The sequence below is a fragment of the Nicotiana tabacum genome, chromosome 5, assembly GCF_000715075.1.
Source record: "Nicotiana tabacum cultivar K326 chromosome 5, ASM71507v2, whole genome shotgun sequence".
Taxonomy (NCBI): domain Eukaryota; kingdom Viridiplantae; phylum Streptophyta; class Magnoliopsida; order Solanales; family Solanaceae; genus Nicotiana; species Nicotiana tabacum.
This window is the reverse complement of record NC_134084.1, coordinates 101,599,745-101,621,185: the sequence shown is the minus strand read 5'-3', so window position 1 is coordinate 101,621,185 and position 21,441 is coordinate 101,599,745. Positions and strand designations below refer to the sequence as shown.

General features: G+C 39.9%; 1 long non-coding RNA gene across 1 annotated transcript; it reads left to right on the top strand.

The window, feature by feature from the left end:
* The first annotated feature begins 476 nt into the window (after window positions 1-476).
* Window positions 477-9,682, top strand: LOC142181198 (uncharacterized). The gene is made up of 2 exons (XR_012709672.1): window positions 477-910; window positions 7,120-9,682. It is a non-coding gene; the product is annotated as an uncharacterized LOC142181198 (long non-coding RNA).
* The last annotated feature ends 11,759 nt before the right edge of the window (window positions 9,683-21,441 follow it).

The following is a 21,441-nucleotide window of genomic DNA, read 5'->3' as shown; positions in this document are numbered from 1 at the left end:
GGGTCAGATCGTTGGTTTGGGCCTGTTTTTGTCTTATTTTTTGGGCCCAACTGATTTCAACTTCTTTTGTTTTCCAATTTAAAAAAAAATAATAATAATTAATAAAACAAATGAAATTAAAACAAATAACAATATGGCATTTCAACATAATTATCATACCAAGTAAGTTAAATCACAACCTAAAACGGACGATGCACGTATATTTATATTTTTTTTTGAATTTTCTCTTAACGCCACATATATTTTTTGTATTTTTGTTTGATAAGGACTAGATGCAAAATGGACAGACTCACAAACGACTAACAACACATGTCACGGAAAGATCGAAAAATTGTACAGCGAAATCATTTGTCACTATTTTTATTTTCTTTTGGAGCGATTGCTCGTAAAGCGAAAAATCACGTGCTTACAATACACACAAAGCTACGCAGCAAATACAGACCCCCCTCCGCGTCGTCTTCTTAGACCCCCCCTCGTTTGTTCATTTTCTTCAACAACAAGGACCAAAAAACAGAGACCCATTTGGTTGTTCTTCTTCTTCAACCTATAGAGAACTCTAACGCCTGGACCGAGATAGAAGCAGCCAAGCTTCGTCACCTTCAGCCGTACTTCATCACCTTCAACCGTCTCCCTGAAAAACCAAGCATCTTCATCTTCCTTGAGCAACGACCACGGATAGGACCTAGTGGAAAAAAGGATAAGACGAAGACGAAAATAGGGATACAACTTCATCCCTCCAAATCCCTCTCGCTCCTTCGTCTTTTCCGCCTCACCTCTGTCTCTGACGAGCCTCACCGAAAACTGGTTAGTTCGTCATCTGTCGTTCGAGTCTGTCGATTCCAATCGAGGTTCCGCTCGTCGTTCTTTGTTCGTTTCTGGATCTGTTCGTTTCCAACTGAGCCAATCTTTTGTAAGTTATTCGAATATAACTGTTACATCTACTTATTTCATTGTTGTCTATGTCTTTTTTAGACCTTGCATCAGGTGTATGATATTATAACGACTGGTTAAGCCGTCTGTTTATTGAGAATGAGAGTCATGGATGATTGTTGCATTTTAAAATTTCAAAGGATACCTTGTCTTCATAATACGTATTTGAACTCTCTGAAAGTAAAAGGCTTGAAATAATAAAGACTTTAATTAACGTTCTTTCCTTCCTTTTCTGTTCGGAATTCGCACAAATCGATTCGTGTCACTTTCTGATTGTTAGTAGTTTAGGAAGAATTTGGTCATTTGTTGAGATATTGTTTTATATCCTCTGTTTGCTTGATCTTTTAAATGCATATTTAGATGGATTTATGTGGTGCTTATGGAATTTAATTTAAGATTGTGGACATTTAATGTTTATTGGCTTTTACGTTAGACGTTGGTTTGTTTACCTATTTAAGAACTTGAGCAAAAATGAGAATCTGCATAGCAAGTTTCAAGATTTAAAGGAAAATTATGGAATCAAGTCCAACTCGTTAGAGAGATTCAATATTGACTAATTTCAAAGTTTCTGTCCGTCTAAAAGTTAGCTTATTTTTGTTATGGTGATTATAGACATGCTCGCATGACATGGTTACGATATGCGAATCTCAATTCAGGGGTACATTTCATGTAACTCAATTATAACAACTTCGAATGATAAAACACTTGGGAATAATTTGAGGTGTGCCATGCCAATAAAACCCCTAAGCCATGGCCCTCATTTAATTAATAGTAACTCTTTTAAAATTGGGGTGTGCCATCAATTGAACTTTTCATGACCCTCACAAACTTTGTTATTAATTTGAAAATGCGTAGTTGCTTTAGGCGCATTATATTAATAATTTACCTTCCTAAACTCGGGTGTGCATTTCATGTGACCCTAATCAAATCTTGAAACGTTGAATAAAATATGTTTAGGATTGCGGGTGTATTTCATGTGGCGCGATCCAATGACATATTTTAAACGACGTTCAATCTTCTTTAAAAATTGAATAAAAGCGGTTAAAAGCTAAAATCTGCACATAGGTTCATAAGTATTTTAAAATCAGATAATTAAACCGAGTACAACAGTTGAGCAACCGTGCTAGAACCACGGAATCCGGGAATGCCTAACACCTTCTACCGGGTTAACAAAATTCCTTACCTGGATTTCTGGTTCGCGGACTGTAATATAGAGTCAATCTTTTCCTTGATTCAGGATTTGAAACGGTGACTAGGGACGCCATTAATTTCTCAAGTGGCGACTCTGAATCTTTTAATAAATAAGTCCCATTTCGATTGTCCTTTAATTGAAAAAACTCCATTATACCCTTCCGGGGGGTGTAGGTGAAAAGGAGGTGTAACAGCTCTGGCAACTCTGCTGGGGAAGATCGAACCCAGAATCTCTAGTTCAGGGTTCAAGAATTCAAGCTCAGAATAATTGTTATAGTTGGCTTTATCTATTATCTGATTTTGTTACATGATTTGGGCCTAATGTGCTAATTGATTGCTTTTACCGCTTTGATATTCCGTGAACTGTATATAAACTGTTGCAAAATCTCTCATCTCTCTGAGCCTTCTAAATCATGAAGAAGTGTGCACTTCGTGTGACTTCTTTTCTGTTAGAGTCATATCCCAAATTTAGAACGAGGTTCGGACAAGTTGCAAAGCCGGTGAAGCTTCTGTATTCCCGGTACGTTGCCCCCCTCGGCTCGAGCGGTCCGCTCGGGTAAGCCAGGTCTAGAACAATAAACCCAGGTTTTGAACCTAGAATAACTCAGCCTAATGCCGGATCCCTAGTAGGCACGTTTGTTTGCATCATGTGCATTTGAGTTTGGGGACTCAACACAGGGGTTGGGGCCTTCTAGGATAGGTGTACCCAAAATAACAGACCATCTTGATGCATCCTATGTGCTACATGTTGCATTTCTTCAAAGGTAAAAGGGTCATTTGGCGGACCAATGATAATTGAGGGCGAATGAAAAAAAAAAGAAAAAAAAAGAAAAAAGAGAGGCTGAAGTGTGAAGATAAAGCGAGTTAGGCCCAATTATGTTGTTAAAAAAAGAAAAAAAAGGAAAAAAGGGGGTGAAGTCCTGGGATGTGAGAAATGAGAAGGAAGAAAAAGAGCGATAATGAGAAGGAAGAAAAATGAGCGAGCTAAGAAGTGCTAGAAAAACAAAGAAAAGAGAGGTTAAAATGAACAAAATGGGATGACGGCAACTGACCTTTGTACCCTCGAAGTCATTTTAGAACTGATAACTGTGGTTAGGTGCATTGCACATAAAGTGAGATTATCTTATGTTAAATGCCCTAACGCTAACGTGATGGCTTCATTTTGTTATATTCATAACAGAAGGATGGTTGGTTTGTGGTTTTTAAAGTGGTTACTCTTATCTACAACACAAAGTCAAAAGGCAATGGCAGATAACAACAGAACTGAGTTGGTTGATACCAGGGCCCTAAAGCAGTTGGTTGAACAGGACAATGGGTTGGTTGAAGAGGTAAAGATGTTGAGACAACACATGGTGGACATGTATCAGGCCTGGATGACTGGGAAGGTACCACCCCCGCCACCACCTAGCCTCCTAGATGCCATTCTTACCTAAGCTCCGAACACAATGCCAGATGATCCTCCATACTCTCCAGAGCTACCCGCTTATCATGGCTTTACCAACCATCCTAGTAGCTCCATCACTCATCTTCCAAATACCTTTCCCAAAAATTGCCCTCCTGTCTTATCCACCATCCCCAACAATGAACACCCACTCAATGCTCACGATGCCCAATATTACCCCTTAGAGGATGTCCACAAGGTTCCCAACTCATACAAGCAGGGCCCGCGGGATGAGCCTTATGTTGTAAATGAAAAGTTCGCAGGAAGAAAGGGGCGAGATGGGATACCTAGGAGGCTGAAAGGCATAAAACAGTCCTTAAAGAGCAAGCAAGGAATGGGAGACCAGGGTAGCATGTCTTACAAAGAATTGTCTATGTCCCTCGACGTTCGTCTTCTTGCGGGGTTTAAAGTGCCAAAGTTTAACTTGTATAATGGGTGTTGGGATCCGGTATCCCATTTGAGAGATTATTGCAATAAAATGAGAAATGTTGGCAAGAAATATGATTTGTTGATGGCGTACTTCAGTGAGAGCCTGACTGGGGCAGCGTTGGAATGGCATCATCACCAAGATGTTGGTAAGTGACCTATATTGGGTGACATGGTTCAAGATTTTGTCCGATACTTTCAATACAGATCGGGTGTTACCCCAGACCGCTCCTCCCTATCTAAAATGGAAAAGAAGTCTGAGGAAAGCTTTAGAGAGTTTGGGCTCAGATAGAGGGAGCAGGCTGCTCGAGTCAATACCCCGATTGGTGAAGAAGAGATGGTTGAGCTTTTCCTACAAGCTCAGGGCCCCACCTACTTCAGTCATTTGATCCCAGCCCTGGGGAAGCCTTTCAATGATGTTTTAAAAAATGGGGAGCTAGTAGAAGAGGGAATCAAGTCAGGCAAAATCATGAGTTGTTCGAAAAACATTCAGAACATCCCATTAAGCTTGGGTGGAAGGAAGAGAAACAAAAAAGATGATCCAATGGGCTTTCCTGATCAACACTTCCAGCCTCGACGTCGTCCCTGTGGATATCCTTATGCACCAGATGATCCTCCCCAATGCCACTTCTCTCCACAGAACTCCCAAAGTCGTACATCACTCTCCCAGTACCCAGCTCCACAAAATGCCTATCTACCCCCACGAGCCTATCGAAAACCCCCTGGATCAGGTTTCCGGCCCAGTTAAGCCTTTAAGAATGAGAGGTTACAGAAGAAGAAAATATTCACTCCATTGGGAGTGTCATATGCCAGTCTATTCCAGAGGCTAAGGAAATTGGACATGTTGAAGCCGACCCAGATAAAAATGCCAAACCCTCTTCCAAAGAAGTTTGATTTTTCTCAAAGGTGTGCCTATTTCTCAGATGCCCCGGGGCATGACATAGAGAAGTGTTGGAATCTGAAGAATGCGATCCAGAAGCTTATTGATGCAGGCGACATTGTCGTGCAAAATCCAGATGCAGCAGACACTAGCCAAAGTCCATCACTTGTGCATAATGAGACGCATATGGTGGGTATGGTTTATTTTGAAAAGGAATGTGAGAATTCTTCTGGGAGCCTCGGAGGTCCACGTGCTACTAAGCTTTCAGCGCTATCAGAGGTTGATCCTAAGAACGAGTAGGCAAAGGGAACCCAAAGGTAATCTGTTAAGAACAATGTGATGGAGACGTGTGAAGGTCCTAGTATTGTTGATGCAGAAGTCAGTGGCTAAGATGTTGAGTTTGATGATTGGAAATACGCTTTTTTCTTGGTTATCCAGGGAGGAGTTTTTGGTGGTATATTTTGTTGTCATTTCTGCTGTCCGGGTTATTTCAGGGTTGTAATCCGGATATTGTCTTGTGACTCAAACCTTTCTATCCTTTTATTTTGCCTAGTTTGTTTAGTCATAGTAACCTGTTTAGCGTTGTATAGGTTTGTTCTAGGTTCGTAACCCCAATTTAGTTTGTTTGTTTTGTTGTCCAAACCCTTTCACCATCTGTCTAATGCAATTTTTTATTTTCTGTGATTTCTAGTCATTTTCGTTTAGTTCTCTTTTCTTTTATAGTTCTTTTCCTGTTGACTCTAGTAACATGACATGCATGCGTAATTCTCAACCTAGTTTTAAAAATCAGTTTAGTTACGAAGCAATGAAACAATGCTGAAGATGTAGGGACATTTAAGGGAAATAAGTGAAGGCATTTTGAGATCACTTCAAGCCCGAATTGTGTGAAACTGGGGCAGATAGAACATAAAAATACACTATTGAAATGCATCATGCTGCATCGGGTGAAGATAACATCAAGTTTTCCCCAAATTTGTAGGGCGTCGTTCGTGGTAGTGAGAGTGAGAGTGTTGTCCAATGGTGCTTTGTATGTAACAGATGTAGAAGGTGAATGTGTGGATATGGTCATCAAGTCTGGTGCAATCAAAAGATGTTACGAATGTTTTCCTTGGTTTGTTTAATTGTGTTGTTTATACTTGACATGTTTTGAAGATTGGAATGACGAAGGTATTTTGTTATGCTATCTAAACACTTTATCCTTCATTACCCCTTTGAGCCTAATTTATTTTCTTTCATAGCCCTCTTTTGGAATCAGTAGCAAAGTTCAGAAACGCAAGCGTGAAAGATGAGTAAAGGAAAAAGAGAAAAGAAAAAGAATGAAAAGAGAGAGAGAAAAAAAAGAAGAAAAACAACAAAAAGAGAAAAAGAAAGCAAAAAAGAGAAAGAAAAGAAAGAGAAAAGAGAAAAATCACAACAAATAAAGTAAATTCCTATGATATGAACTACGTTCGACCTGATTCCTTTTAAGGATACGTAGGCAGCCTCACGGTTCAGTCTCATCAAAATAAAAACCCAAAAGTCCCCAAGCAAGAAACTGGGGTAGAAGTTATGGTTGTTATAAGAAATCCGATTCTGAAAGTTGTAATTTTGAACCCATGTGAATTGTTTTGAGCCTTTGATATCCTTTCCTTTTAACCCTATCCAAAATCCCATATTATGGTCCAAAGAAAGACCTTCTGATCAGTCTTCGAGAGATGCCAAGTCAAGAAAGGAGAGGTAATTCATATCAGGGGCAACACGCTGGTCCAAGCAGAAAAATAATGAAAATGAGAGAGTTTTATTGGTGAAAACCCTCACGGGCACCGTAAGGTGACGGGAGCTGATAGAAATAAAAAATGAGAGAGTCTTATTGGTGAAAACCCTCGCGGGCACCGTAAGATGACGACAAGTTGAGAGAAAGAACAAAATGAGAGAGGCTTGATGGTAAAAACCATTCGGGCACTACAAGTCGAATAAGGATTGTGAATTAGATTGGATAATCAGAGCATTGAAGTCCAGTTTCACGGTTCAGGGGTATAAAAAGAGTTGAACATCATACTTGTTTGACGGATTAGGCCACTTAATCAACATGTGCATGTCATGGTCATTAGAGTTGGTATCCACACCTGATAGGTTTCTACTTTGTAGTTTTCTTGTTAGGAATCATCTCTTTCCTTTGTCCTTTACTCTGTTCCTTTTGTCTTGTTTACTTCTTCTTCCTGAGTTTGTTTAGTTAGAATAAGTGAGAAATGACTTCAAAATTTGCCACCAGCTTTCCAATTGCACAAAACGGGATCTGGACAGCACATCAATGTGGCATAAGTTAGGAAAGAACAACAAGCGCACTGAGTTGGTAGCAATCAACATACTTTGGAGTCCATGAGAAATACAAAGGTTTGGTATATTTCAATTCGTGAACAATGCAACAGATAGAGGATGTTGGGTGAACGGGTCAAAGGTATTCTATGTGATGAGATCAACAAAGAAAGTGTTTAACCAGTGACAAGCAAGGTATTCCAAGCAAAAATCAAAGTTATCGTGACAAGTGGGGGAACAATAGACTTCAAGGCCAAGGCCAGTGAATTAAGTCAGGAAGGAACATCATGGCAATTAACGTGCTTTGGAATTCATGTCAACACAAGAGCATGATGCAACAGATGGAGGGTGTTAAGTGGACGGATCAAAGGTATTTTCGGTGAAACACAAAGGTTGGTAAATGTCAGTTCATGAGCAATGCAACAGATAAAGGGAATTGGGTCTGAACGGAGAAGAGATATTTTCTGTGATAAGGATGACATAGAAAGTGATTAGTCAAGGAACAAGCAAGGTCTTCGAGTGGAAATCGGTTATCATGAGAAGTGAAGGAGCAACCGCCGTCAAAGTCAAGGCCACAAACCAACCACCATATTTTTAAACTGACAAGATTTTTCTTTGATTTGAAACAGGGGCAGGAAATCTCGTTTGTTTCGGAGAAACCCACCGCAAGGAAAGGGAAGCGCCAGACAGGTTTGGTTGTAAATTTTCAGGACCCTCCTAGAAAATGTGACCTAGTTTAAAATTCAAAACAATCATGAGTAGCATAATCTAGGATAAATGTAACCCCAAGGAATATAAGTTGACTTCAAAGTTTGCATGTTTGAGATAGTATTCAATTAAGAGTTGTCAGGACCCTCCTAAATAATGAGACCTAGCTTTAAAATTTCCATTAGATAACAAAATCTAGCGTAAGTTCTAGTGTAGGGTAATATAATTTAGCCGTGAAATTGTCACTCTTAAGATAAAACTTGATTTTTGATTTTCAGGACCCTCGTGGATAATGGGATGTAATTTTAAGACCTTCTTAGTTAACAAGATTTAGCGGAAGTCATACCTTTGAAAGATATAGCTTAGATTTAAAATTGTCATTTAATTAAGAGTTGTCAGGACCCTCCTGGATAATGGGACCCAACTTCCAAATTCTTCGTAATATTTGATAACATGATGTAGTTTTACACTTACATATGTGCCCAGATACCCAAACCGGGGCAAAATTTTTTCTTTGTTTTGTCTATTTTCTGTTGAAATCAGGTACCCACTTGGAGAATAGGGAGAAGCAATTCAAGTCTAGCAGTGAGGAGCCCGCCTGGAGAGCAGGGAATACATTCAAGTTTAGCAGTCAGGAGTCCGCCTGGAGAGCAGGGAATACATTTCAAGATAGCAGTCAGGAGCCCGCCTGGAGAGCAGGGAATACATTCAAGTCAGCAGTCAGGAGCCCGCCTGGAGAGCAGGGAATACTTTTCAAGTTTAGCAGTCAGGAACCCACCTGGAGAGCAGGGAATACATTCAAGTTAGCAGTCAGGAGCCCGCCTGGAGAGCGGGAATACATTTCAAGTCAGCAGTCAGGAGCTCGCATGGAGAACAAGGGAGTACAATTCAAGTTTTAGTTTTCAAGTTCTTATTGATATTTAGTAATGTGATTCGTTTTACACTTACATATGTTCCTAGTGCAAATTGGGGCAGAAAAAATTTCTTTTGTCTGTTTTGTTATAATCGGGCGCCTACCTGTAGAACAAGGGAAGACAACTCAAGTTTCAAGGGAAAATAGTTTCAAGGGAAGACAACTCAAATTTCAAGGGAAAGCAGTTTCGAAGGAAGACAAGTCGAGTTTTAAGGGAAAGTAGTTTCGAAGGAAGACAATTCAAGTTTCAAGGGAAAATGGTTCAAGGTGCAAGAGAAAACAGTGTCAAGTAACAAGAGAAGACGGTTCAAGTTCAGCAATCAGGCACCTACCTAGAAAAAAAAGGAATTCAATTCAGAATGCAATTTCGGTCAGCAACAAAAGAAGCTTGCGTCAAGAATGCGAGTCAGCAGTCCGAGATGATCAACAGAAGTTAGTCACAATCCAGAATAAATAAAAAACAAAAAGAAAGGCAAGAAGTGAATCTAAATGCAGAAGTTGATGAAAGATGTGATCTGCTCAAGATATGGCTGAGGTCACAAGTTCTGCATGTCCCGTCTTGATTTGAAAAGCTAAAGAAGATTGAACCAACATCTGCAGCTAACAAGCATCAAGATTCAGATCAGGGTCTGCATGAAGAACCAACCAAGACTCAGGATCAAGCTTCAGAAGACTCATAGATATGAATCTTGTAACTCGTAGCTGATAGGCTTAGTTAGTCTTTTTTATTTTTGATTTTGATGTAATAACGAGACCGCAGACGAGAACCTTGACCGAACGGCACCTCGACCAGCTCTCCACCTCGGTACTCCATCACCTCATTCACTTCTGAACTACACGTAACTTGATTCCTTTATAGCCAAGGATATGTAGGCAGCTCAGATACCAGGGCTCAGTCACATTCTCCTTTCTTTTAGTTTTTGGTCTCTCCAAATAAGGGTCGGGTCAAAAAACCTGTCTCGTCATTCTTTGTCTGAAAACTCTTTGCGTTTCCAGTCAAAGAGGGGCAGCTGTAGACATGTAATTTTTGACCCTCCCCAATATTTTACACATTTTAGCATGTAAATATTTAATGTAGGCATAATATAGATATTTTAAGTAATTTTGACTCTTTTACTTTATTTTATTACAAGAAAACAAAAAATCACAAAAATAAGTTCATTAATGTTTTGTAGTCATTTTTAATCTTAAAAAAATCTAAAAACAAATAATACAAAAATAGTATCGTATTTTTATTTTAATATGATATTTAAAAATACCAAAAATAGGCTTGTTTTAATAGTTAGTTTTATTTTAGTAATTATTTGAATAGTAGGATTAATTAATAAATGAGACCGTATTTTTAATCTTGTTCGGAGGGAAAGAGTAAAACTTGGGCTCTAGCAACCCATTTTAGGCCTAATTTTGGACATAGCCCAGAATTCCTAGGCCCATACCCCTCAACCTAAAAACCCTACAACTATCTAGACCTAGACTCTACAATATAAGAAGGACCTAACGCCTAAGAATAAAGGAGGTCTAAAGAAGAACGATGAAGGCATATACACACAAAGCTGCGCAGCAAATACAGATCCCCCTCCGAGTTCGTCTTCTTCGACCCCCCCTCGTTTGTTCATTTTCTTCAACAACAAGGACCAAAAAATAGAGACCCATTTCGTTCTTCTATAGGTTGTTCTTCTTCTTCAACCTATAGAGAACTCTAACGCCTGGACCTAGACAGAAGCAGCCAAGCTTCGTCACCTTCAGCCGTGCTTCATCACCTTCAACCGTCTCCCTAAAAAACCAAGCATCTTCATCTTCCTTGAGCAGCGACCACGGACAGGACCTAGTGGAAAATGGATAAGACGAAGACGAAAATAGGGATACAACTTCATCCCTCCAAATGCCTCTCGCTCCTTCGTCTTTTCGCCTCACCTATGTCTCCGACGAGCCTCGCCGAAAACCGGTTAGTTCGTCATCTGTCGTTCGAGTTTGTCGATTCCAATCGAGGCTTCACTAGTCGTTCTTTGTTCGTTTCCGGATCTATTCATTTCCAACCGAGCCAATCTTTTGTAAGTTATTCGAATAAAATTGTTACATCTACTTCTTTCATTGTTGTCTATGTCATTTTTAGACCTTGCATCAGGTGTATGATATTATAACGACTGGTTAGGTCATCTGTTTGTTGAGAATGAGAGTCATGGCTGATTGTTGCATTTTAAAATTTCAAAGGATACCTTGTCTTCATAATACGTATTTGAACTCTCTGAAAGTAAAAGGCTTGAAATAATAAAGACTTTAATTAACGTTCTTTCCTTCCTTTTCTGTTCGGAATTCGCACAAATAGATTTGTGTCACTTTCTGTTTGTTAGTAGTTTAGGAAGAATTTTATATCCTCTGTTTGCTTGATCTTTTAAATGCATATTTAGATGGATTTATGTGGTGCTTATGTAATTTAATTTAAGATTGTGGACATTTATTGTTTATAGGATTTTATGTTAGACGTTGGTTTGTTTACCTATTTAAGAACTTGAGCAAAAATGAGAATCTGCATAGCAAGCTTCAAGATTTTAAAGGAAAATTATGGAATCAACTCGAACTCGTTAGAGAGATTCAATATTGACTAATTTCCAAGTTTCTGTCTGTCTAAAAGTTAGCTTATTTTTGTTATGGTAATTATAGACACACTCGCATGACATGGTTACGATATACGAATCTCAATTCGGGGGTGCATTTAATGTAATTCGATTATAACAACTTCGAATGATAAAACACTTGGGAATAATTTGAGGCATGCCATGCCAAATAAAACCCCTAAGCCCATGGCCCTCATTTAATTAATAGTAACTCTTTTAAAATTGCGGTGTGCCATCAATTGAACTTTCCATGGCCCTCGCAAACTTTATTATTAATTTGAAAACATGTAGTTGCTTTAGGCGCGTTATTTTAATAATTTACCTTCCTAAACTCGGGTGTGTATTTCATGTGACCCAAATCAAATCTTGAAATGTTGAATAAAATATGTTTAGGATTGCGGGTGCATTTCATGTGGCGCGATCCAAAGACGTGTTTTAAACGACGTTCAATCTTCTTTAAAAATTGAATAAAAGCGGTTAAAGGCTAAAATCTGCACATAGGTTCATAAGTGTTTTAAAATCAGATAATTAAGCTGAATACAATAGTTGAGCAACCGTGCTAGAACCACGAAATCCGAGAATGCTTAACACCTTCTCCCGGGTTAACAGAATTCCTTACCTAGATTTCTGATTCACGAACTATAATACAGAGTCAATCTTTTCCTCGATTCAGGATTTGAAACGGTGACTTGGGATGCCATTAATTTTCCAAGTAGCGACTCCGAATCTTTTAATAAATAAATCCCGTTTTGATTGTCCTTTAATTGAAAAAACTCTCTTATACCCTTCCGGGAGGTGTAGGTAAAAAGGAGGTGTGACACCTTCGATTCCTACTCTTTCTATTCAAATTGATTGATTTGCTTACCATGTCTGCATTAATATTTTATTCCTATTGATTATCTCCTTAATTAGAGTTTTCTGAACTTAGCCCTAATTGTTTACCCTATACTTACTGAATTTGAGATCCTTCCTTATTGGTTATATAATGATTTCTTTCCTTATTTGTTACTTATTCTTACCGTTTGAACTGATTCCCTTAACTTATGGGAATACTTGTACTGATTTTGCCCTAATTGGTTTCGAGTTACATTATTACTATACTATTGTGAGGCTTGCCTTATTTTACCTAGTTTCGAGCTACTATATATACCTACTTTCTCATTGACACAAACACGAACACATTGGTTCAAAAACTCTCTCTTTCACACTAAAAGCTTTCTGCTCTCTTTTGTGTTACTTACTACTGTCTAAAGTCATCCGGCTGCAAGCCAAGGCTAACTACTGGTTTCTCTTTCACTTTGTGCTTATTATCCCCTTACTGACATGTTCCAATTTTAATTCAAGTCCCAAAACAATATGCTTCTCCTATTACTTCAATTTGTCATGTTTCTAATATGCTTCTATATGTGGTTTTGTTGTTCAACCTGCAATTAACATGTATACTTCACTGTCTTCATTGTTGCATTCTATATACCCCTTAGGATCCCCCTTCGAGAATGACCCAATGTGACTATGTTTCTCTGACCCCTAGCATGCACCTTCCTGTATGAAGTAATTGGCTATCCTAAGCCTATTGATTCTGTATTAATTCTGTAGTTCATGTTATACTTTAAAAGCCTTGACCCCTTTTAAGGCTTCTCAGATTATGTACCTATGATCATCTATGCTTACTATGTGCCTATACATACCCCAAATCCCCATTACCCCTATTTGGATGTGTGTACCTGTTTGACTCCATATATTGGAGTGCTGATGAACCTCTTTCTGGTTTTGTATTTGGTTTGACTGATTGTTATTCTCCTTACTTTTTTAAATTGTCATATTTAGTAACTCCCTATGTATTTTCTTACAAAATTATTTCAAGCAAATCTCTTTTTAACACTGTTTCCCACTAAAACCTTTCAAACTATGTCAAGCACTCTTACTCTACTCCTAAGTCACTAAGTTCTGCCCCCTCCAGTGTGTGTACTGCCTTGGGATCCTCTTGAGAATCCTCTAAACTCTGGCACACTGAGGCTGGCCCTTCCACACTCCACTTAATCATTTGGTTACAAAGTTTGGGTGTGATCACTGCCCGATATCCTTGAGATCCTTTGGGAACTCTGACGCACCTAGACAATGATATTGTCTATGAAATTGGCATTTGAGGCTATTGGAGGTCTCGGGAAATCATTTGGGCCTGCTTTAGGCTCCCTATAGTGTAATTTCTTCTTTTCTTTTATCTATTTATGTAATTCATTCATCTGGTTTGTAATAATTTGTAAACGAATATTGGAGTGACTAGTAAAAAAGGGTGGGTAGTTCATATTTATGGGGTAAATGGGTAGAAACCATGCCTATAAGATGTTATATTTTCTATGTTTGCCTTACCATGTTCGAAATCATGCCTATAGGGTTCAAGTGGTTCCAACAATAGAAATCATGTTTATAGGTCCTAAAATCAACTTCACAAGCCGATACCATGCATATAGGATATGATCTAGTTCAACTTCTGTTATAACGAGTGTTTTCATTTGTTATCATATCTACGAGTTTCTAACATCAGCTCTTAAACAATTAGATATCATTCCTATAGGAAACGACATCAGAAACTCTGCCTAGATCTAAAATCAGTTTAGTTTAAATAAGTCAATCCAGTTCTTGAGTAGTTTGCTTCGAAGTTGGTCTAATTAACGGTTTGTTTTTCTGAAATGAATTCCCTCAAAATACTGCTTTAATTCACTATTAGAAAGCATGCCTATAGGGACTCAAGAGTCAGTTTTAAAATCTGCCCGTTGTTTTACTATGTCAAGCGTAGTTATCATGCTCTTAGGACACCGCTATTCGGCGTGTAGGCAAGCCTATAGGACGTTTTCAAATCCTGCAGCTCTGAAACTATTTCTGCTACTTAATGTTGTTCTGATTTTAAAATCAGTAGGAAAATGGATAGGGCCATTACTTCTGAGTTTATAAAAATAAAAACTGCATATCTTATGTGTTCTGATATTTTCCTAGACATCATGTCTTAGGATACTATTTAACAATATTGCCCTTATTTGTGTTTGACTCATGCTGTTTACATGCATTATTTGTGGAGGTGAACTTGAGCCTCTAATTGCTTCTTTTCTTACTTATGTGCTAAGGTCCTATTTGTTCTTGCCTGTAGCCTTAGAATTTTCTCCTTTTAAGCACCTTAGGGGTCGTCTAGAACTGTCCAGATTTTGAGGTCCTAAAATACCTCCAGGGCCACAGGAAAGGGACGGGTAGTGCACGCGTAGGCATCGTCAAGTTTACTAGTACGCTTTAGGCTAAGACCACATGGAGGGAAGGGTAGATATGGAATATGATGACTACATGCTTAAGTCACGTGTAGCCCCTCATTGAGGAGTGTTTACCGGACATTGTATGGGGTGATCATGTAGGCTAACCAACCTAGGATCCCTTCTTTCCCAAATCCCTTCTGTTTAAAACGTTGTTTTATATACAACATGTTCAAAACCTTTGTCTTATTATTTGAGTTATACAACGTCCAACGTGTTTTGTTTGCAAATTATTTGATTCAACTATTTATTTGTTAATGGACTAATTCGTGAATATAAGTTCGGCAGGGACCCACCATTATGGACCGAGAGGGGTGCCTAACACCTTCCCCTCAAGGTTATTTTGAGCCCTTACCCTAATCTCTGGTAATGCAAACTAGTCTAAGAGTTAATCACTCCAGGTGCCCTAACACACCATAATCCGTTAGGTGGCGACTCTTCAAATACCCAATTCCCAAAAGGAAATGAGTTATTACCCCCATGAATGTTGAAACCTGAACTTTCTCCGCGGAGTAAAAGAGGGGGAGCGATAGCATGACGACTCTGCTGGGGATACCTTTAGGCTGCTACCATAACGAACTTATTCTTATGAATTAGTCCAAACATGCTTTATCTCCTACCCTTTTCCCTTATTTGAATTTAACTGTCCATTTTCTTTTAAGCATTTATGATTCTTTATCCCTAAATCTGTAACTGTCTTTCAATTATTTAAATACCGCATTTACTTTTCCTACGTGCAAATACTTGACTACATGTTATTAATTGTTGCATAAATCATGCTCCATATCATATTCCACTCGTGCATATCAAATCCTATAGCAACGCTTAAATGAGTGGTTGCGCTCTTCCTATTTACTACCCTTAAATTCGAAAAGGTTATTTGCGGTAAAACTAGTCGATCAGTGGTGCAATCGACGGTTCCATGCCTTCCCCCTCAAGTTGTTCGCTTGAGGGTACCAGTCTAAAACCCCATAGTAGGCTTACTCTAGTCAAATTATCGCTTGAGGGTACCAGTCTAAAACCCCATAGTAGGCTTACTCTAGTCAAATTATCATGCATCATGGTCAAACCTAGTCGGATCAATATGCTGTCCACATAATGATCCTTTAAGATAAGCCTTATCCAAAAGTCCATCAAGTTTTCCATAATCCCAACAGACACAACCACGGTGCATTAATTTAGAGAACTAAGTGCCAATATGCTGATCGTAAATGTATAAATAGTCGAGTCTGGTGGGGGTAAGGCCTAACCCTTTTGTTTTGCAGAAAATGAGGCACGAGGTCCCCAACTTCGGTATGGTTAGTACACCCTTATTCTTGCTAGACTGGTGGAGGAATCTTACATCAGATGACCAAATCAATGAATGGAAAGAGAGGGCCGCCAAATCTAGCGAAAAGTTGGAATATCTGGAATACAACCTATTGGAATTGGAAGGAAAACTGAGGAAGAGAGTCACCGACTGCCAGAACGCAGAAGAAAATGAAGAAGGACAGTTGGCCAGAGCCTACTTGCTGCTTGGGCTGTGCGAGCTGGGGGATCTATATAATAGAATCTGGGGAAGGTCCTTCTGGGACCAAATAGGCTAGATTCACTTGCTTTTTCCTAAAAATGTAATAAGGCCAAGTGCCAGTAGTGACTTATTTTATTATTATCTTAGTGTCGTTTTGGGATTCGTCCATTTTATATTATGAAATGAAGCGTTTATTGGCATTAAAAGTTCTCCAAGTTTATTTGTCACTAGGCCTACCTCGGGCACAACGAGGTTCCCAAAGTAGGACACAAATTTACATTTCTGCAATATGTGTTTAAATACTGCAAGCATTTTAGGATCCTCACTAACTTGTTACCATTTTTGTTTTTGCTTACTTTTTATTATTATTTTCATTCCCTTAGGTTGGTTCACTCATACTGGCCTCATCAGCGTACCATACTAGATCTAGAGGCCCTCCACCTTCTCCTCCTCCAAGCAACACAAAAGGCAGAGGAAAAGAAAAGATGGACGACTTAAGTGGAATCTGAAAGGAAAATGTTGAGAACGTAGAGACTTCAGATGGCCGTAGTACTCTGGCCCCAAATGATCTAGTCTTGAGACTGGAACAAAAGATACTGGAATTGCAAGGAGAACTTGAGCAGGTTTGCAACTTGGCAAACTTGTCACTCACCCTCAATGTCACCGATATCCACCAAGAAAACACAAAGAACCCAACACCTCTTTCGAACACACAAAACCAACAACCACAAAATCCTACCGCACCAAATCAATACGCAACTCCACCCCAAAATATCAATCCATTGCCAATACCACCTCCACCGCAACATCATCATCAACCAATTTAGTACCCACCAACCATCACTTACATCGCTCCCCAAAACACACCACAACCCATTCCCGATCCCCAAAACTCCACCAATAACCTTCACTACACCCAAATTCATGGCACCTATCGAATCAAACCTATATATGTGGAAACTATACCTCATTCTACCCAACCAATCTCTTGTACACCGAAATCCTCCGAGAAGGACTTGCTCATTAAAAACATGGTTGAAGAACTCAAGAGGTTAACAAGCTGATTTCAAGGTGTTGAGGGCAACAGAGGAATAGAAGGTCTGAACTATGAAGATCTGTGCATACAGTAGGATGTCGAACTTCCAGAGGGGTACAAACCTCCCAAGTTCGAAATGTTCAATGGTACGGGTGATCCCAGGGTTCATCTAAGGACTTATTGTGACAAGCTTGTCGGGGTCGGGAAATATGAAAAGATCCAGATGAAGCTCTTTATGTGGAGCCTTACTGGGGACGCTTTGTCTTGGTATATTAGCCAAAATCCTAAGAAATGGTCCAATTGGGTAAGCATGGCCTCAGATTTCATGGGTCGGTTCAGGTTTAACACAGAGAATGCACCGGATGTCTTCTACATTTAGAATCTTAAGAAGAAACCTACTAAGACTTTTCAAGAATACGCTACTCGTTGGAGGTCGGAAGCGGCTAAGGTCAGGCCCTCTTTGGACGAAGAACAAATGAATAAATTCTTCATCGGGGCACAGGATCCACAATATTATGAGAGGTTGATGGTTATCGAAAATCACAAATTCTCTAACATTGTCAAACTCGGAGAAAGAATCGAAGAAGGAATCAAAAGCGGTATGGTAACAAACTTCGAGGGCTTGCAAGCCACGAATAAGGCACTACAATCAGGTGGCATATCGAAGAAGAGAGATGTTGGGGCGGTAATGGTAGCCCAGGTCCCAAAATCTCCACTTACCTATCAAACACCTCTACCCACATATCAAAGACCTCCACCCACATATCAAGCACCTCCACCCACATACCAAGCATCACCGCCTACATATCAACCTTCATCTCCCAGATATTCTCAACCAGCCACTGTCCATCACACCTATAACTCCCAACCATCCCACTTCCAATCACCACCAGCTTGCCAAAATTATCCAAGACCAAGACCCAACTTTGACCGAAAGCCACCTAGACAATACACTACAATTGCTGAGCCCATTAACCAACTATATGAAAGGTTGAAAGATGCATGTTATGTCATTCCTGTTCCCGCTGTGGCATTAGAAAATCCATCCCAATAGGTCAATCCGAACAAAACTTGTGCATACCATTCCGGTATGAAAGGGCATACCACTGCTGAGTGCCGAACATTGAAGGATAATATCCAGACACTAATTGATAACAAGGTCATACAAGCAAAGAAAGCCACACCTAATGTCCGCAATAATCCTCTCCCCGATCACAGAGGTGACGGTGTACATGTGATAGAGACAAATGAAGAATGGGACCCTGAAGGGTTGATCGGGCTTATTTGAGAAGGTGATGACTTTAAGGTCGCAGTCACACTTACTCCTATTATGGTTCAGACTCAGGCACCAATCGAGGTTGAGGTAACTGCATCAGTTCCATTCGAGATGGAAGTGGCTCCGCCCGCAGCCACCCCCGCTCCATTTGAAGTAAAAGTGGCCACACCTTTCACTGTGACAATATCAACCACACCACCATTCAACTCAAAAGCAATACCCTGGGATTATGTCGCCGAGGCTCGGCGGAAAGGGAAGTCCAAGGTAGAGAAATCTGATGCTGCATAAGGAATGACTAGAAACGGAAGAGTCTATACACCTGAACACTTGGGAGGTTCAAGTAAGGAGGTCACTACTAGGCAGCCTATCATTGAGACCGAGCCAGATGACCTGTGGAGAAAAGTATAGGCAAATGAATACTTTATTGTTGACCTTCTAAACAAAGTCACTGCTATGATATCTCTCCTATCACTATTGCAGAATTTAGAGGCACACAAGAACATTTTAATGAAAGTGTTAAGCGAGGCTTATGTACCTAATAACATCACTGGCGGAGAAATGGCCAACATGGTTGGGCAAGTACTAGAAAGTCATAAGATCATCTTCCATGAGGATGAGCTACCACATGAGGGGTTGAATCACAATCGAGCATTGCATATTACGGTGCAATTTGAAGACAAGTTCATTGCCAAGGTCTTGGTTAATGGGGGTTCGAGCCTAAATATTTGTCCATTGGACACTCTAAAAAGGTTGGACAAAGGTTTCCATGAGATACAGGTAGGAAGCATGAATATGAAGGCTTTCGATGGGTCCTAGAGGGCCACGATTGGGGAAATAAACCTTTGCTTGCAGATGGGTCCAACTTAATTCGATGTTGAATTTCAGGTGCTTGACATATCAGCCTCATATAATCTTCTATTGGGCCGACCATGGATCTATGCCGCTGGAGCCGTGCCTTCCACACTACATCAAGCTGTGAAGTTTGAATGGAACCGCCAGGAGGTAATCATTCACGGAGATGGAAGTAACCCCATCTACACTAGTCAAACCATCCTGGACATTGGACATAGAAGAAGGCTAGGAGGGGAAACCTATCATCACATCGAGCAGGTCAATGCCACCGAGAAGGATAAGTGGTGGAGTAACAAAATAGAAAGCATACTAGCATGGTCTAAATATGAACCCGACAAAGGATTGTGAAAGAACCTCCAAAGTATCATCAAAACAATACAACGGAAAAATCATAGTACCACCTTTGGGATCGGATACCAGTACACATGGCGACAGTACAGGGATTAGTCGCCTCCATAGCGTGGACCATATTACCCTCTTGAGCAGCCAGTGCCATGTTTGGAATAATATTTTCACCAAGCTGATATTATATAGGGGACTACAGAAGAAGAAACACTAGCTGGGTTGAAGAATTTGTTCTTGGAGGATGAATACATGGACTGTAGTGCCATAATTGAGGAGGAGGAAGAAGGCCTCACTATTTAGACTATGGTGAAGGGAACTGTTCTCAGGAACTAGACCACCACACCATCCCGAGCCCGCCGAGTCCCTGGGTAGCTTGGCAGAATTTACTTCTATATCCATTCTAGGCATTTAAGATTTCCCGTAATTCATTTTAAGCTTTACTTGTTTCAATATAAATGCTCGATTCATTGAGCCGTGCTTTGTCTGGACAATTTTTCAAGTTTTAATCAAATGCATTTGCTCTTTATTATTCACTACTATCTTTACACTTTTCCTATCCACAGTGTTATTATTACTTTTCCTGATAAACCAGTGACTGTGACATATAACGAGGCAACGCAACATGAGAATAGTGATTCAGAGGAAGAAGATGAGATACCCGAGGAAATTGTCAGGGAGGTGGAAAATTTTGAGAATAAGCCTAAGTCCAATCTGGACGAGACCGAAGCAGTAAATTTGGGAGACGTCGAGACCGTCAAGGAGACTCGCATCAGCATTCACTTGTCACCAACAGAGAAGGAAGAGTACATTTATTTCCTAAAAGAATATGAGGACATTTTCACATGGTCATATGATGACATGACCGGTTTGAGCACTTCCATAATGGCTCACAAGTTGCCTACTAATCCTATGTGTCCGCCAGTAAAACAGAAACTCAGAAAGTTCAAACCAGACATGAGCCTGAAAATCAAGGAGGAAGTTACCAAGCAGATCAAAGCCAAAGTTCTTAGGGTGGTCGAACATCCAACCTGGGTAGCTAACATTGTGCCAGTTTCGAAGAAAGACGGGAAGGTCAGAGTATGTGTTGACTATCGGGATTTAAACAGAGCAAGTCCCAAGGATGATTTCCTACTGCCAAATATACACATCCTGATCGATAACTACACCAAGTATGAACTCCAATACTTTGTAGATTGCTTCGCGGGTTATCACCAGATTTGGATGGATGAAGAAGATGCAGAGAAGACATCTTTTATTACACCATGTGGTGTATATTCTTACAAGATAATGCCATTTGGTTTGAAGAATGCTGGGGCCACTTACATGAGAGACATGACAACTATCTTCCATGACACGATCCATAAAGAAATAGAGGTATATATGGTTGACGTCAGTATCAAATCCAAAACGGTCGCAGATCACATAGCAGACCTGAGAAAGTTCTTTGACGGGCTAAGAAGATACTCAAGGCAGGTTACTTTTGGATGACCATGGAGATGGATTGCATTCAGTATGTTCGTAAATGCTTTCAATGTCAAGTGCATGTCGATGTGATAAAAGTGCTGCCAAATGAGCTCAATGCAACAAGCTCTCTTTGGCCATTCGCCACTTGGGGAATGGATGTTATTGGTCCGATTGAGCCCACTGCTTCAAATGGACACATGTTTATTCTGGTAGCCATTGATTACTTCACAAAATGGATAGAAGTGGCATCTTACAAAGCT